Source organism: Ipomoea nil, unplaced genomic scaffold (assembly GCF_001879475.1).
Source record: "Ipomoea nil cultivar Tokyo-kokei standard unplaced genomic scaffold, Asagao_1.1 scaffold2280, whole genome shotgun sequence".
In the NCBI taxonomy this organism is placed as follows: Eukaryota; Viridiplantae; Streptophyta; class Magnoliopsida; order Solanales; family Convolvulaceae; genus Ipomoea; species Ipomoea nil.
In genome coordinates this window covers 3,240,586-3,259,138 of record NW_017618708.1, presented here as the reverse complement: position 1 = coordinate 3,259,138, position 18,553 = coordinate 3,240,586, and the positions used below count along the sequence as shown (strand labels likewise).

General features: G+C 34.2%; 2 long non-coding RNA genes across 3 annotated transcripts; both read left to right on the top strand.

The window, feature by feature from the left end:
- The first annotated feature begins 5,416 nt into the window (after window positions 1-5,416).
- LOC109150711 lies at window positions 5,417-5,678 on the top strand. The gene is made up of 2 exons (XR_002049204.1): window positions 5,417-5,494; window positions 5,596-5,678. It is a non-coding gene; the product is annotated as an uncharacterized LOC109150711 (long non-coding RNA).
- Window positions 5,679-12,791: 7,113 nt separating this feature from the next.
- Window positions 12,792-15,114, top strand: LOC109150713. Of its 2 annotated transcripts, none has more exons than XR_002049205.1 (3): window positions 12,792-12,946; window positions 14,286-14,350; window positions 14,508-15,006. It is a non-coding gene; the product is annotated as an uncharacterized LOC109150713 (long non-coding RNA). The 2 variants fall into 2 exon arrangements; XR_002049206.1 differs by having other exon boundaries at window positions 12,801-12,946; window positions 14,286-14,423; window positions 14,508-15,114.
- The last annotated feature ends 3,439 nt before the right edge of the window (window positions 15,115-18,553 follow it).

Genomic DNA, 18,553 nt, shown 5'->3' with positions numbered 1-18,553 from the left:
GCTAGGTTAGATACTACCCACTAGGCTTGGAATCATAGTTAGGGGGTGTGTACACTGAAAGTACGATACCTGATTCCACCAAGAGATTAAGAACCATTAGTACCTGGGCGAGATGAGTATTAAGCCGGCCAATATTCGCCGAGCCCAGATAGGTCCGTTCACGATTCATGAAGTTCCTACCTCCCCCAAGAGTTTGAGGTTTCGTTGGTACGGATGTGGCGATTGTGTGGGAATCATCGTTCGCTAGGGCTTCGTCGCGGCGGAGTACTGTGTCTTATGACCCAGTTATGAAAGAAAGAAGAGAAAAGAGAATCATGAGATATGATTGAGATCCTCCGTAGAAAAGTATTATTATTACTATTATTATTGAGAGTATGAGTGTACATATATATATATACTATTGTATCCATATCCATGGGATTCCATTGTTGCATAGCATATGCCTTGTGATGAGTACATGAGAAATAAAGTAGGTTTTATGATTTATGAGTACAAGCATGATAGTATGGTTTTACTTCACACTTTTATCTCTCGTATATGGTTTATCTTGGAACATGTCATTATAGCATATGTTGGTGAGTATACCTGCTTATATGTATAGTATCCTTACTTAGGATTTATTGTCTTGCTGCCACGTTGTCTATATGCGTATTTGTTATGTACTTGCATGTCAATCATTTTTCAAAACCTATATCTATAGTTATGTTACAGGGTTGAGTGGCTTTATACTTAGAATTTTATGCTAACGAGTTTATTTTCCTATGTGCTTTTATAACCCCTATCAGGTGGACTTGATGCATGACGAGAGCGCACATTTATAGTAGTAGTGTGTAGCTCTAGGGTTTAGTAGATGCTAGCCTTAGTCATCCTACCTTATTTTTGGTGATAGATGTTGATACTGATATAGCTAGACTACCACTTTTGGTTGGTGTTGTACCTTTTAAAAAGGGATCAATTTCTTTGAATATTCCATGAGTTGCTGCATGCGGCATGATTCCCACATTCGTTTAATAATATAAGGGATTCCATTCTTGTTCCTTCCTCACACAACCCTCTTCAATGATCACATAACTGTAAGAATTTCTGTTAAACATATTTTTTCGCTTATTGGTCCTGAAATGAAGAGTTGATTGAGGACAAGCAAATTCAAAGTGTGAAAACTTTTGATAAGCGTCAAAAGATGCTAGTTTTGAGGAGCTTTTCGAAGGTAATTTGTGCGTAATATTAGCCGTTAATTTGTATATTATAGAAATAAATGCTAAAAAATATGGTTTAGCACAAAGAAACTTTCCTAGCTGTATACTTTAATGTTTTTCAGGATTCTTGGACAAGCAAGGTGGCAAAAGAGACACAAATCGAACGAAATCGGAAGAAGCACGGATCACGACCCTAGTTAGGCTCGTGTCACGGCGTGACACGAGAGTAAGGGAGACCAAGAACCAACTTATGCCGCTGTCATGCGACGTAAGCAGGCCAAGTTCCCATTTACGCCCGCATCACTCGTGTGACGATGATGTAAATGGGAGGGCGAACGAAATTCTGGGTGAGAACAGTGGATAAAAGGGGATTTTAGAGAGAGAAAGAGGCTTAGAGATTAGCTTAGATTTCACAATTCTTAGATCAAAGTCAGATTTTATATTCTCTCACTAAATCATTATTACAAGTGTACCATATCATTATTACTACAAATTTATTAAATCATTACTAAATTCTCATTAAATCACAATTGCAAATTCATTAAATCATTATTACGTGTTCAGTGAGCCACTATTGTGGTTCATTAAGTCATATGTGATTTGATTATGTAACTATTATTTGTTCATTAAGGCACTATTACATGTTCATTAATTTACTACTATAGATACATTCACTAGTACAAAATTGAACATAGAAGATTGACCATAGGCCACCATTGTTGAAAGAATGGTTGCCTAATCTTAGCCCAAAAATTCGTGGTGGCAATTTTGTAAATAAGTAATCAATAATCCGTCACCATTATTAGTTGTAATGGCTGTCCATTGTATTTTGTATTTATTTAAAAAAAATTTGATTTATAATAGGCAACCATTTCTAATAGAAATTGTTGCCTTAAAATAGAACTTGTTTTATAATAGGCAACCATTTCTAATATTAACCCTAGATCTACCCATCACTAAGCTAGCTCCATCAGATCTGATCGATCTGCTCATCCTCTAAACGTACCATCTGCTCCATCAGATCTCATAACGCGCCGTCTGCTCGATCATCCTCTGCTCATCCAACGCCGATCGTCTGACACCGTCTCCAACGCCGATCTCCGATCTTCAACGCCGCTGCCGATCGTCTGACGCCGCCGGCCACCCACCGCCACAACCACAGCCACAGCGACGTACCCACCGTCGCACGCCCCCACCACAACGCACCGCCACAGCCGCCGATCTACAGGTGATTTTTATATATATATATATATATATATTTTTTTTAATTGTTAATATATATATATATATATATATATATATATATATATATATATTTGTTTAATTATTATTTTAATAAATAAATAAATGTGATATTTTATGATTTTTATAAATTTTATACATGTGAATTTGGCTCAATAGTACCTTGTTAATTACATATTAGGTTGTTGGATGAATTAATTAGGTATTTGATTAATTAGATTGAATATGAATTATATAGGTTGTTAATATATATATATATATATATATATATATATATATATATATATATATATTTATATATATATTGAGTATGAATTATATAATTTGATGAATTAGATTGAATTTGTTGATGAGTTAAGTATAAAATTTGTTGAATCAAGAAGACAATTTTTTAGAATGAAGAGAGGGTTATGATACACATAAAACTTTTATTCTAAACCATTGAAATATAAGAAGAATTATAAATAAAACAAAGTTAGATGTAATGTCTTACCCAACTACCTACTGCCCATATGGTTTTCAATAAAAAAAATAACATAACCACATCTGAAAAAATAATAAATTAAAAAAAAAAACGAGAATAGCTTGGGAACATCTCTATAACCATTGCGTATCCATATCTGTATAGTACTTAGAGTAGTATTTTATGAATTCACAGATATGGATAGGAGTTGGATGTTCAGAAAACGCACTACATTCCCATATATGCAACGGGTTCAAGAGTTTATACAATGTGCTGAAGAAAATAGGAGTAAAAAGGGGGAGTACTTTATTGTGTGCCCGTGTTGCGAATGTCAGAATTTTAAAAGATATCGTAGTTCTGATGAAGTGAAGAGTCATTTGATACGTCGTGGTTTTAAGGAAGGATACACAAGATGGATATGGCACGGTGAAAGCTTAATTCCTAGTACAAGTGTAATTAAGGAAACTTATATAGATAGTGAAACTCATGCACACAGTAAAACTAAAGCAAATTGTCAAACTCTTGAAGATAATGAGAAGAATAATGCATCTCATGTTAGCAATGATGAGAATGATGAAGATAATGACCGAATAGATGAAATGATGCGTGATGTGCAAGAAGATTTTAGTGAAATGCCTCCTGAATTTAAAAGTTTGTTTGACAATGCTGAAAAACCGTTGTTCCCTGGAAGTACTAAATTTACTAAGTTATCTAGAGTGCTTAAATTATATAATTTAAAAGCAAAGAATGGATGGAGTGATAAGAGTTTCACGGGATTATTAGAACTACTAAAAGACATGCTTTCGGGTGACAATGAACTTCCTAATTCAACTTACGAAGCAAAAAAAAATGTTGTGTCCTTTGGGTATGGACATTGATAGGATACATGCATGTCCAAATGATTGTATTTTGTATTGGAAAGATTACAAAGACTTGTATGTGTGTCCAAAGTGTGGAGCATCACGTTATAAAAACAAAGATGCATGTAAGAATAAGAAAGGTCCCCCAGCCAAAGTATTATGGTACTTACCCGTAATACCAAGATTTAAACGCATGTTTGCTAATCCAAGAGAGCCAAAAAATTTGCAATGGCATACTATTGGAAGAAAAGAAGATGGAAAACTGAGACATCCAGCTGATTCACCTCAATGGAGAAATATTGATAGGAGGTGGCCTGATTTCGGTTCTGAAAATAGAAATCTTAGACTTGGACTGTGTACTGATGGAATGAATCCTCATGGTAACATGAGCAGTCGACATAGTACTTGGCATGTTCTTTTAGTAGTTTATAATCTTCCTCCTTGGTTGTGTATGAAAAGAAAATACATCATGTTGTCGTTGTTGATATCAAGGCCTAAACAACCAGGAAATGACATTGATGTATATCTAGCGCCACTTGTTGAGGATTTAAAGATTTTGTGGAATGAAGGTGTGCCGGTGTATGATGCTTATACTCGAAGCAGATTTACCTTACGTGCAATGAATTTTTGCACAATAAATGATTTCCCAGCTTATGGTAACCTATCGGGTTATACTACTAAAGGAGCTAAGGCATACCCAATTTGTGAAGATGAAACTCCCAGTCTATGGTTGAGTAACTGTAAAAATAATGTGTTCATGAGCCACAGGACATTTCTCCCTACGGGTTATACTACAAAGCTTTGTTTCTTTTTCAATGCTATTTGCAGTAAAGTTATTGATCTATATGTGTTAGATGATCTGCAGGCTGATGTGGTTGTTACTTTGTGTCAATTTGAAATTATTTTCCTCCATCTTTTTTTTTTTTTTTTGATATTATGGTGCACTTGATTGTTCATTTGGTGAGAGAAATTAAGATGTGTGGTCCGGTTTTTTTGAGGTACATGTATCCGTTTGAAAGATATATGGGAATATTGAAAGGATATGTGAGAAACCGGTATCGACCTGAAGGGAGTATAATTGAAGGTTATGGTGCTGAAGAACTCATTGATTTTTGTACTGATTATTTAGCTAATGTTGAGTCAATTGGTGTTTCTAAGTCTCGTCATGAAGGAAGACTCACTGGGAAAGGTATTATTGGGTACAAACCAGTTTCTCCACCTTTGCAGTTGCGAAATAAGGCACATAATCTCGTATTGCAACATCTTTCTGAGGTACATCCATACTTGGACCAACACATGTCCCTGATAAGAGAACAAAATCCTTTAAAGGGTGAAAGATGGGTGACCATTGAACACAATCGCACATTCATCACATGGTTCAAAGATACAGTGATGAAAGACTTATCTCAAGTCAGTGAAACCATCAAATGGTTAGTATATGGACCTGATTTGCTTGTAAGTTGTTATGAAGGTTAAGACATAAATGGATATACATTTTACACCAAGCGACAAGATGAAAAGAGTGTGGTGCAAAATAGTGAGGTTACACAAGTAGCGTTATCAAAAGATTATTCAAATGCTGAGTATGACATTAGGTCAATCGGGTTTGTCTGTCCGACTCAGATTTGTCACACTATGCTTAAAAGCAGTTTCAGCAAAGTTACATCATATTTCATCCACGTCATGGAGCAGCACAAAGATAAAAACTTTATTTTAGCACCATATCATCAAGAGTAAGAAAATTGTTCTTATATTTTATTAATATAACTCATAACTTTATATTTGGAGTATTAGATATTAAATTTTTAATATATATTTGTGTTTTTAAATGTAGCTCTCATTGGTTACTTTTGGTGATTTGCATACGGTTAAAAAGCATATGTATCTTGGATCCCTTGCCTTCTAATCGCAACATAGGTTTAATTAAAGGCTCTGTGAATTTGTAAGTAAATACTTTATTATTTATATAAGTATTTTAGCAGCTATGATATTATTTATAAATTTTTATGTATGCTTATAATTATTATAAGAAATTTCGCTCTGTTCATACGAGTGCACGGGTTAAGAGCATCAATTGGAAGCCATGCAAAGTATGTATGAAAATTGAATTTAATTTTTAGTGTGATATTTTGAATTACATTCACTACAAGAATAATCGCGAATCGCGACGGAAGGGCAAAATTCCGTCGTGAATCACGTTTTGCGACGGAATGGCGACGGAATCTATTCCGTCGTCTATCGCCTTGTCATATTTTGATAGATGACGGAATAGTTCCGTCGCAAAATAAGGCGACGGAAGAAGGCGTCGCGAAATCGCGACGGAAATATTTCCGTCGTAAATTTCACAACGGAAATTATTCCGACGCTAATTCCGTCGCAATTTCTGAAACAAATGTTCCATCGCCATATTCTTTTTCCGTCGCAAAAAAACGACAGAATTGCTTTCCGTCGTATTTATTGCAACAAATATTCCGTTGCAAAATTTATATTCCGTCACTTTTTTAAATTATTTTTAATTTTTTTTATTAAAATTATTATTTTTAAATAGTAATGAATGTTTATAAAATATTAATATAAAACAACAATAATATGAAAAACACAATTAATTCTTAAATAAAATAACAAATTCTAAAATATTATCAATTTACATTAAGTTCAAGTAATAATACATTATCAATCTACATTTAGTACTTAAATCTAAACAACAATGTAATAGTCTTCACAAACAACCATTAAAATCAATTGGTCTGAGATGGAGGTGAGCATGAAATACCTGCTCTCCCGCCATCAATAGCATCAAGTCATTGCATAAGGAGAATAGTAGCCTTCAAACTCTTAATTTCATCTTGTACATTTGTAGAAGTAGCATAACATTGTCAAGTGGTTGCGATGTTGGGATTGCTCCTCCCTTCAAGCCCTTATTGCTTAGTTGAGAATTAGCATCCCTAACTTGAACAACTTTGGCTCAAAACCGAAGAATCCTGCTTCCTACCTACTGAAGATTTCAGGCAGACAATTATACATGCAAGATGTAAGCATCCGTAGTCATCCACAAGTGAGATTTTCAAGTGTATATATTAAAACTAATCTACCTTATTTCAAGTTCAGGAAATCACACAAGAATTGAACCATCTATAACTAGATCAATTGCATATTCTGGAGCTATTTCAACAAATTATGCAGAAACTCTTCTCCAAATCAAATACTTTGTTGAAAATAGAACCATACTAAAAAAATAAGTATGATCACATCATGTTTAACTATAAAACAAAATACAATGAGTAAATGATTACTAAACTTGATCAATACTAAGAATTCAAACAATCTTGTCTTCTTATTGACTATTTAAAACTTTAGAACTCAGGAACCAGATTCTCAAAATCTCCTAAATTGTAAATAAAAAACAAAAAAAAAAAATTGCAAAAAGGAAGAGCAATTGAATGAAGGGAAAACCTGGAAAGTCCTCTTGAGTGGTTCATCAACTGCAATAAAAGCAAAATGTTAAGGCCTAACAGATCCCCAAAAAAAAAAACCACAAATTTGAAGATAGAAAGGTGCGTAAGAAGAGAATCTGAGATTGAAATATCATCCATCAACTTCTGCAATTGTCTGATAATCTCTTCTGTGATGAACATCATATTATATTATATATTCTCTATCTCTCCTGCCCAAATAATCTTCTTTTAATTTTCTTCTATGACAAAGGGATATATTGTCTCTAGTCTAGTTCTTATAAAAAAAATGAGCTTCAATTCTCTAAATGAAGTTGTTTCGTTTCACCTTTTCTCTCTTCCTAGAAGTGAGAATCTTTAATTAATAAAGCAAAAACACTACTAGTTTAGCTAGATGATAATAGAATGTATAGAGCTACTGTAGAGTTAGTCCCTTGATTTGCATGATGATTGCTGATTTATAGTGACTCATCAGCATTAACTATGACAACCCTCTAATTGTACTTAGCCAATATAGTATGTTAATGGTTAATATATTTTTAGGAGTTCATAACAAGTTCAATGCAAACATAATAACTAGTCTAGAATCACATAAAAATCAATATCAAACAGTGCATACACAATGAAGTTATAAAGTCACACTAGCATTCATCAAGACTTCAATATTACAATATATATTATTTACGATAATGATGAGTGGGGGATGAAGTGGAGAGAGATTAGTGATGGGAGGGAGGGGTTCTCAGTCCTATGATCTGTTCAAAGACTGTTGAAAATGAAAAAAAAAAATCTGGAAAAAAAAAAAAAAAAGAATAACTCTAACCACTAGATTGTAGTTATGGAGCATTATTACCTTCAATAAGTCCTATGATATGATGACCACTAGATTGTAGTACTATAAACATATACAGACTTCTACATTGACAAGCCTAATATAAGGTAAATAGAACACTGACTTTCTAAAACAACAATTACTCTCTTAATCCAATTCCTTGATTGGATCTCTTTGCAAGTATAATATGGAGACACTACCAAAAAAATACAAAAAACACCACCCGCAGAGTCATTTATTAGATCTTACAGCCTTACAGGCCGGCAAGGATTTAAAATGTGAAAGCAGATGATTAGCAAAACTTTCACTCATACCTTAAAGACATTTGCAACCAGTAAAAGAAACTCTTTTATTATCTTGCTACACTAAAGAAAAAAAAAATTGGGCATCTCTTTCTACTTACTGTATATCCGACTTTACACTATACAGAGAAGCAAGGAAGAGGAACTATAACCACATATCTGACTAACAGTTGATAATGTTTTCTAGAGATGGATTTATCAATTAAGGTCAATTTACATAGTCTATTGGAAGCAGACTAGAAAAGTTTGGTTGGTTGTATAGTGGAGTATTTTACTCAAACTGGTTTGTTGAATATTGAGTTTATGAATAGGAGGAATGTTCAGGTTGCACAAAAAGGGAGCAAACAGATTACTGGGTATGGAGCCGTTGTCCACTCCATTCTTTAATTACTTTACATGCATTGTATATATCCTCCAAGTAAATTTTCTACAAATTTTACATAATTATATATATATATATATATATATATATATATATATATATATATATATATATATATATATATATTATGAAATTTTAATTATTAAAATAAATTTTAAATTCTTCCCGAGATAGCTGGCTGGAAGTGTCCAATATGGTAAAATTCGCGAGAAGGTGTCCAAGCTCGGGAGGCTTCGGAAATCTTTTGCGAGAAGATGTAATTGTGCCTCGCCATAACGCCCTGCGATACTGGAAGTTTAAAGAAACAGCAGTCACAAAAACGAGGAGGAATTTATAGAATTACCAGTCACAGACGGAGGAGGAGCAGTCACGGACGGCGACGGCGATGGCGCTCTCCGGCAATGGTGACGGCGATGGCGCTCTCGGGCAATGGCGCTCTCCGGCAATGGCGACGGCGATGGCGCTCTCCGGCAATGGCGACGGCGATGGCGCTCTCCGGTAATGGCGACGGAGATGGCGCTCTCCGGCAATGGCGACGGCGCTCTGCTGCGATGGCGTTCTGCAATGGCGTTCTGCGATGGCGATGGCTACAATAGCGTTCTGCGTCGGTGGCTGCAATAGCGTTCTGCGTCAATGGCTGCGTCTATCTGGAATTAGGCTAGCATCTGGGGGGCGTTTGGTTCAGGTTATATAACATAATCAAGGGAATGTGACATTTCAAAGCTCACATTCCGGTGTTTGGTTCATATTATTTTAGGGAATCTAACATTCCCAAGGAATGTCACATTCCCTCCACATAGGATTTTGAAGGGAATGTGATTCCCTTCAACATCTTAGGTAATGTAAGATAGCTTTGGTTATGTTAGTTTATTATATATATATATATATATATATATATATATATATATATATATATATAAAATTATTTTTGTAATTATATATATTTTTTATTTTTATTATGTTATGTTAGCATATAAAATAATTTTGTTTCTCAAGTTCAAGATTTTAGTTAATATTTTAAAATCATGTAATTATATATGATACCGTTATCTTATTTATTTATTTTAATTTTTAAATTTATTAAAATATATGAAAATATGCTAAGGATATTATAGTGTGTATAAAATATAACCCTAAACCAAACATCATTATATTACATACCCCAATTTTAACCAAACACAAAAATCTAACATTCCCAGTAATCTAACATTCCCAGCAATCTAACATTCCCTAAGGTAATCTGACATTCCGTGAACCAAACGACCCCTTAGGGTTTTTATTTTAATTTGCTTTAACAACGATAACGTTTAAAGGAAAAGGAAAATAAAATTTTAAAATTATTGCGACCGAATTAATTTTGGTCGTTAATTCCGTCGCAAAAAAGGATGTTGTCATTTTCGTCTTCATTTAACAACGGAACTAAATCGGTGGCCATTTTCGTCGCGAATTTAAAGACGGAAATTAATTCCGTCGCAAATTTGGTCGTAAATATTTTGCCGCCAATATTTCGCGGGTTTTATTTTCACTTTGCGTAAAGTTTCGCGACGGAATTAAATTTTATCGCTGTTTCCGTCGCAAATTGGCAACGGAAGCCATTCGGTCGCAAAATTGGTCGCGATATTGCGACGGATTAATATCTGTCGCGATTCGCGATTTTTCTTGTAGTGATTAAGTTGTTTAAATTAGTAAACTAATATATGTATCTTGTAGTGCCAGATCCAACAGGGAGGTCATGAGTGTGGATATTATGTCATGCGATACATGTATGACATCGTGACAAAGTATTCATCTGTTGATAATTTGGATGGGGTAAGTGAATTTAAATAGAACTATGTATATTTAAGTTATATTTTATTAATTAACATATTTAATAATTTTATTAATTTAATTTTTTGTAGGCATTTGAAAGCAATAGTCTGTATTCTATCGACGACATAAATGAGCTTCGAGAGCATTGGTCAAAGTTCTTCTTTTCCGAGTGCTTATAACTTTTATTTTATTGATAAAAAAGTATTTTGTTTTTTATGATAGTATTGAGTTGGGCATGTTTTGATGATATTATTGAATTTAAGTATGAGGATTTTAAGTGTTATATATTGTATTTTGATGATAGTATTTGCATTGTGTTTAATTTGATGATAGTATTTACATTGTGTGTTAAAGGTATCGTTTTAAAGTGTGTTGATAGATAAATTGTATTGTGGAGTAATGTTGATAGGATTTGAATAAGCTGTAACAAGTACAGGAATTATAAAAAAAAAAAATTAGGGATTTTAATTAAATAAAATAAATGAATAAAAATTATAAAGTCATCCGCGACCATTTCTAGCCAAAAATGGTCGCGAATGACTAATTATTAAAATAATAAAAATGGAAAACACGACCATTTCTAACTTCAAAATGGTCGCGTTTTCCCTTCGAATTAAAAAAAAAAACAATACGCCACCGTTCTTTGTCAAGAACGGTCGCGTATTACTAACAATGCGCGACCATTTCACAATGATCGCGTAAAGTCGATGCCTTTCCGCGAGCCTCTCATAGGCGACCATTGTACAATGATCGCATATTGTCTTTTACAGTAGTAGCGTATATGCAATTCTGTACTAGTGATTAACTCATTAAAGCAAGTTCATTATGTTATTCCTACATGTTTATTAAGTCCTTATTATCAATCCATAACACATTTGTATAAGGAATAATTAATATATATATATATATATATATATATATATATATATATATATATACACACACACACACACACACACATATATATATATATGTATGTATATATATTGTATGTATATATATATATGTGTGTATATATATATATATATATATATACACACATATATATATATATACATACAATATATATACATACATATATATATATATATATATAGAGGTTCAGGTTCAGGTGCATTTAAGTGTTTCTCGTGCGGTTATGCGGATGATTAATGTGCGCGAGTTTTGTACTTAATGTGCGTGAGTCTTTTGCTTAACTTGCGTGAGTGTGTAATGTTTATGTGCGTGAGTTTTGTGCTTAATGTGCGTGAGTGTGTACTTCATGTGAGTTGTTTTTGAAACTTTAAAGTGCATGAGTTTTATGCTTAATGTGCGTGGGTCGTGTGCTTAAGGTGCGTGCGTTTTGTATTTAATGTGCGTGAGTGTGTATTTAATGTGAGTTGTTTTTAAAACTTAAGGTTCGTGTGTTTTTGTTCTTAACATGCGCGAGGCGCGCTTGTGCTTAACATGCGTGAGACCAGGTTCAGGTGCATTTAAGTGTTTCCCGTGCGGTTATGCGGATGACTAATGTGCGCGAGTTTTGTACTTAATGTGCGTGAGTCTTGTGCTTAATGTGCGTGAGATTTGTGCTTAATGTGCGTGAGTGTGTAATGTTTAATGTGCATGAGTTTTGTGCTTAATGTGCGTGAGTGTGTACTTAATGTGAGTTGTTGTTGAAACTTTAAAGTGCATGAGTTTTATGCTTAATGTTCGTGAGTTTTGTGCTTAATGTGCGTGAGTCGTGTGCTTAAGGTGCGTGCGTTTTGTATTTAATGTGCGTGAGTGTGTATTTAATGTGAGTTGTTTTTAAAACTTAAGGTGCGTGTGTTTTTGTTCTTAACATGCTTGATGCTTGTGCTTAACATGCGTGAGACTTGTACTTAACATGCGTGAGACTTGTGCTTAATATGCCTGGGGTTGTGTTCTGAAGGTGTTTTGTTTGTGTGCTTAATGTGCGTGTGTTGTATAGTTTAAGTACGTCAGATTAATGCTTAACGTGCGTCTACCCGCACAACCGCACGGAAAGCCTCAAATGCACCTGATCCCTTCCCTATATATATATATATATATATATATATATATATATATATATATATAGGATTATATTCAAATACAAACCAACCTTAAAATACAAACGTGTGGATGGATATGATTTATTTAATTAGTTATTCATATTTTATTTCACCTTACGCCTGTTTGTAGATCAGGGAGGGTAATTTTGGGTTTTTATTATTTTTTAATTGCATTAAATTATAGGAATCCAATTAGCATTAGATATTTAATCTTACCGGATCTCTCTCTATCTTTAACGTACGTTGGCCGAAGAACCTTTCCCACGCCGTTCGATTCGTGTTCTTCGTCAACGGCGGTGGATGATGGTCGTCGGTGGGGCTGAAGTGGAGCCAAGCGACGGGAACCACCAACTCGGGGTATTTTTCATACTCTTTTGTCGTTTACAGTTGTTTTTGCTATTTGTATCCTCTTTTTTTTTTTTTTTTTTTTTTTTTTTTGCCGGGCATCTGTTGGGTGGGCGAGTTGTGTGTGTGTGCGTGTGTATGGGGGGGGGGGGGGGGGGGACGGTGGTTCACGGCTCGGATTGCAGGATTGGTGGGGATTTAGTTTATTTAGGGTTTTTTTTAAAACATTTTTTGCTCAATTTTGGGGCTGGGTGAGGTGTGTTTGGGTGCAAAGGGGCGCGTTGGTAGGGGGAAGGTGATGGCTGGGTCTGGTAGGGGGGATTGTGATGACTAGGGATGGGCGGTTCCTGGTTGTGTGAAGCTGGGGAGGGGTTTTGGGGGTAGGGGCTGCTGGTCGGTTTATTTTTATTTTGTTTTGTCTTATTTATTTTTTTCCAATTTCCAGTGCTTATTTCATTTTCGGTGGTGCTTTTGGTTGCTTCACTATCTACATTTGTTGTTGTTTTTGGTCCTTTATGCTTGAATGGAAAATCTTGGGAGGAATGTGTGGGAAAAAAACCAATGAATTCGTCAAAATGCAATATATTCCTTTAATTCTTGGGAAATTACTTGGTTTAATGCAAATTAATACCACATTTCGCATTGAGTGCCAAGCCAATGAGATGGCAGCTCTAATATTCTGTATTCCTGTATGAATTTAGCTATTGCATATAGTTCTATAGTAGCAATGTATCATTATTTCTTCAGATTCCTAAGTTGGGTTAGCCAACAATTGAAGTTGTCAACTCCTAGGCAAGCATGAATACATGATCAAACGCTGAAATATGCACCCAATTATGGTTCAAAAAGCTTACAGAACAGAGTTTTCACCTTATTCTAAATGATGAACTAAGATTAGAATATTAGAAATTGAACTAAATTTACAGCACCCCCCCCCCCCCCCCCCCCCCCAAATAATTTAAAAAGGAACAAATTTCATATTATTAAACAAGAAATTGTGCCAAACTACATAATTAACAAACAGATTGCGTACTGTGTGCATTGGCGTATGTAACTGTGTGCAATGCTTCTCGATTTTTTATTGCTTGTTTTGTGGGTTGTTTTTTTGAGTTTCTTTATTGTTTATTTTTGTGCTTTGTTTGTGTTGTTGGTGTGGATGTTGGGTGCTTGGGTTTATTGTTGTGTACGATTTTAGGTGTTTTTATTCTTTTATGTGATTCACACACATACAGGTTAATGTACTCTGTTGTGTGCATTTGTCAATTCCAATATGTGCATAAACCTGATCTTTGTGTGAGTTTGGGTTTTTTTAATAGGTGGGTGGTTCATATTTTTATTGCTTAATTTGCAGTTCATGTTCCCAATTCTACGATTAGGCCACTACTTTCTCCTTTGATTTGATTTTCGCAATGGCTGGTAAGAAATAATTGACAATTCTACTATCTCACCTTCAAAACAGCGTAAATATGGTGACTGTCTGAAAGATAGGGTATGTAATGAGCTGTAGCAAGAATGCTTGGTTTATTTCATTAATGTTTACAACTTACTTTGGTTTTGTATTTGCCTTGTAAAGAAGGATATGCTGGCAGAATTCTTCAAAACTTTGGACCCTGCGAAGTCTACAATCTGTGTAGGTTTGGATGCCAAGCGCATGCAAATGGCTTGGCGCGATTCGAAGAATAAGATTGACTGTGGAGTTTTTGTCATGCGTCCTATGGAGACGTAATAAGTAGGCCAAAGGGTGTCCAAATGGGAGTGTGGCCTTACCAAAGGAGACACTACTAAGCTCCACCAGCTCAGGTTACATTACATGAAGGAAATTGCGGCCTCCGAATTCAATATGAATAGAAGTAGGAACCTCAGACTGGTTTATCAGTTTATTTCTACTGTTTAGAGTACCATTGATTACTATGACAGTGTAACTGTACTGTCACCGGGTTTGCCTATTTGTTGGACTAGATTGTTTACTTATAGATGGTTAGAATAGCCTTCCTTGTACTGTATCTATTCAGTTTTGGGATGCCGTATTTATTACTCTATGATATTTCCAATTATTTTTGTACAGTGATGTATTCTTCTTCTCTACAAGTATGTGGTGCCCCGTTGTGTGCACAGTGTGTAATTGTGGGTGCACAACATGCATGCATCCCTCTCCACTAAAAATCGTTTCGGTTCGCTCATTATTTCCATGTGCACCAGCTGGAACTATGTTTTGCACACTAGGTTGGCTATGTTAAACAGTGTGCACAACAACACACAGCTGTGTGCATTGATTTGTAACTAGTGAAATACCTAACGAACTGCGTTTTGCCTCGTGCACACGTGTGTGTAGTCGTGTGCACCTCGTCGGTTAATTGCGTACTAAATATGTTATATGTCAATCTTGAACATTGCGTGTCATGTTTGGCAATTTGTGTAGCACAAATCTGTAGGAATTGTCAAAGTATGAGTTTGGTCTTGGTGTGTTTATCAATGTCACACATTCAATGTTTCGAATTTGGTTTTGTATTATCCCTAATTTGGTGTGGTGAGGCGTAAGGCAGAGGTGCTACCTAGTTTTTGTGTGCACTATCGTCCACTACCGTGTGCATATTGTTCAATCACGCAATCTTACTACATTGAAAACCATGAATTGTATCGGAATATTTATTCGATTATAAGTCTTATTAGAACACCCAAAAAATGTGTCTACATAGTATTCCAACTCTATTGAATTTCTTATATGTACACTCTGTTTTCACTTCATCTTTGCAGTATGTAACCTCATAGATCCCTTCTTGTACTGATTCGAAACGCTGCCCAATGTAAGGTTGCATTTCTTTATCGCATTCTAGCCTCCAATGCTTTGTACCATTTGCGGACTATTCCATTACACATTCATCTAGCCCATCGTTGTTGTTGTCGCCACCTGTGAAGCACCGCAAGAAGCCAAATGATCACCATTCCTTTAATGTAAAAAATCACGTTTTCTAACTATAATTTAAACATTCAGATATCTCCGTCTGTGTGTTCTAAGGGGTTGTTATTGGTGTCGAGGTGTGTGCAACCCCACATTTAGGAGTGTGCACAAAACATACCCCAGTGTTTTGGACCGCCCCTTTCGCCCATGTATACTCTGTAGCCTAATCATGATCACACCCATATTTGACTAGTCCATTTTTCTACATAGATTGCTTATCACTAAGACCTAGACTATTTTGTGTTCCCACTAACAGTTTTACATGCATACAGTTTCACATAGGAATTAATGTGTGCATGCACTTGTGTAAGTGTGTGCACTGTTAAACCCAATTTACCAGAAGCTATTTCTCCTACGTTTTCTCAATTCCTCAACTATGATTTTTTACAGTTCCCCCATCCATCAATTCCCTAACCTCTTTCCATTAATTAGTTTTCGAATTTATCCCTTTCATGGATTACTTCGAAATCAACAAAATCATGAAGTCATTACAACACATGTTTTCGGATTCAGGAATGCGTACCTGTTTCACTCGTATCCATCGTCTATTCCCTCGCTCCTGGACGACAGTGTCAAACTTCTCGCTTTCTGGGAAGGGTATTACGGATGCAAAGTAGAATCTGTCGACGACAATGTCAAACTTCCCTCGCTCCTGTACGACGTGTTCCTTTGATGGCAAAGTTGAATCCTTCCTTAATTAAAACACTAAAGATCGTGACATTCTGTTATTATATTCTTCATATTTATATTTCAAAGGCTTTTATTTTCAAAAAAAAAAATATTTCAAAGGCTTTACCATTTTTACCCCTTTTTAAATTTACGATCCTAAATACTACATGTATCTTGGATCAATCTCAGCCACCCAAATCCATTAATCCTATGGTCCCATTTTGTCCCCACGTTTGTATTTTAAGGGTGTTTGCATGTGAATGCAACCATATATATATATATATATATATATATATATATATATATATATATATATATATATATATATATATATATATATGGAAAATGGCACTTCTTCCCCTTAAGTTATATACTTATAGCACTTTCTCCCCCTGAATTATTCAAGTGGCTGTTTTTCCCCCTGAAATGTTAAATGGACATATTTACCCTTAAAATGAATATTTAAAATAAATATTTCATTTATTTTCCTTCTCCAACAAATAATGACAATAATTTGTTTCAAACCAAACAAACACTATAGCAACCAAACCGAAATATTCCAATTACAATTTAGAATCGAAACTCGATATTTAGAGTTTATTAAAATTGCGAACCAGAACGGACGATTCATGTATCGAACTGAAAAAATAAAATATATTTATTGTTGAATTTAGACTATTTAAAATAAAAAATAAAATTTTAAAATAAAGGCGGTTCAAAATCGCGAACCGGATCCAGAACCGCCGATTCACGGTTCAAGATCCAATTTTTTTTTATTCATAATTTTAATAAATTGAAATCCAAATATTAGGTTCTAGATCTGTATCATAACCGGAAACTTTTAATTCAATTGCTATAGTGTCCGGTTCAGTTTGATTTGAACCGTGGTCATCCTACGTATACGCGATAATTTGTTGGAGAAGTAAAATAAATAAAATGTTTACTTTAAGGGTAGAAATATCAATTTAATATATCAGGGGAAAAATCATCACTTTTAGAATAATTGAGGGGGCTAATGTGCTTACCTAAATAATTGAGGGGGAAAAATGGCTATAAGTATATAATTTAGGAGGAAAAAGTGCCGTTTTTCCTCTATATATATATATATATATATAAACTATCAATATGTTATTTATGTTTTTAAAAATATATTTGTAAAAAAATTTGTTAAATTTTATCTTTTATTTTGCTAAAATCTCTTAAAAGTTTACCCAAAATACCATGTGAATGGATAAGCGACTAGCTAGTGCATAAGCCGGTATATAATTTTTTTTTTTTAAAGAAAAAGACGAGGAAGCAGGTTGTGGTGTAGAAATGAGTAATGATGTGATCGATTGCGACGAAGAGGAAGTTTTTACACACAATTTTGGAAATAATTCTATATATGATTATATTGCATGAAATTAACCATTCTAATAATTCTTAGAAAATTGCATTTACACATACAGAGTTCATTGGCTACATGCATTGTATTGGCAAATGATAATTCACATTAAAAATAAACTTAATTCAGTGTTTTCGTATTCATTATTTATCATAAAGTTTTGGTTTTGATAGTGGTGTCAAAATGGACCAACCTTTTGAAAAAGAATATTGTACGCATATTTAAATAAATATAATGAGGTGTTTGGCAAAAGGCTAAATAGCTGATAAGTAATTATGTTATCTGGTTTGACTAACTGATTATATTAGTCGGTTGTAGGAAATTATTTGACAAATGAATTGTTTACTTTTAGTTGATTGTATGTAAAATGATATATCTATAACGATATTGTGCTAATTACTTAACTCTTAAAATTACTTTTATAATTTTATTTATTTATTTATTAGTGTTGTTGTTAAATATTTTAATCTATTAAATTTTCTGTTAGATTATTAATAATCTATATGTTTACTACTAATAAAAACAATATCCAACTTTAATTTTACAACTTCTCGCCCAAATTACCTCCCAAACTATTACTATATAATATGTAATAATTAATATGGTA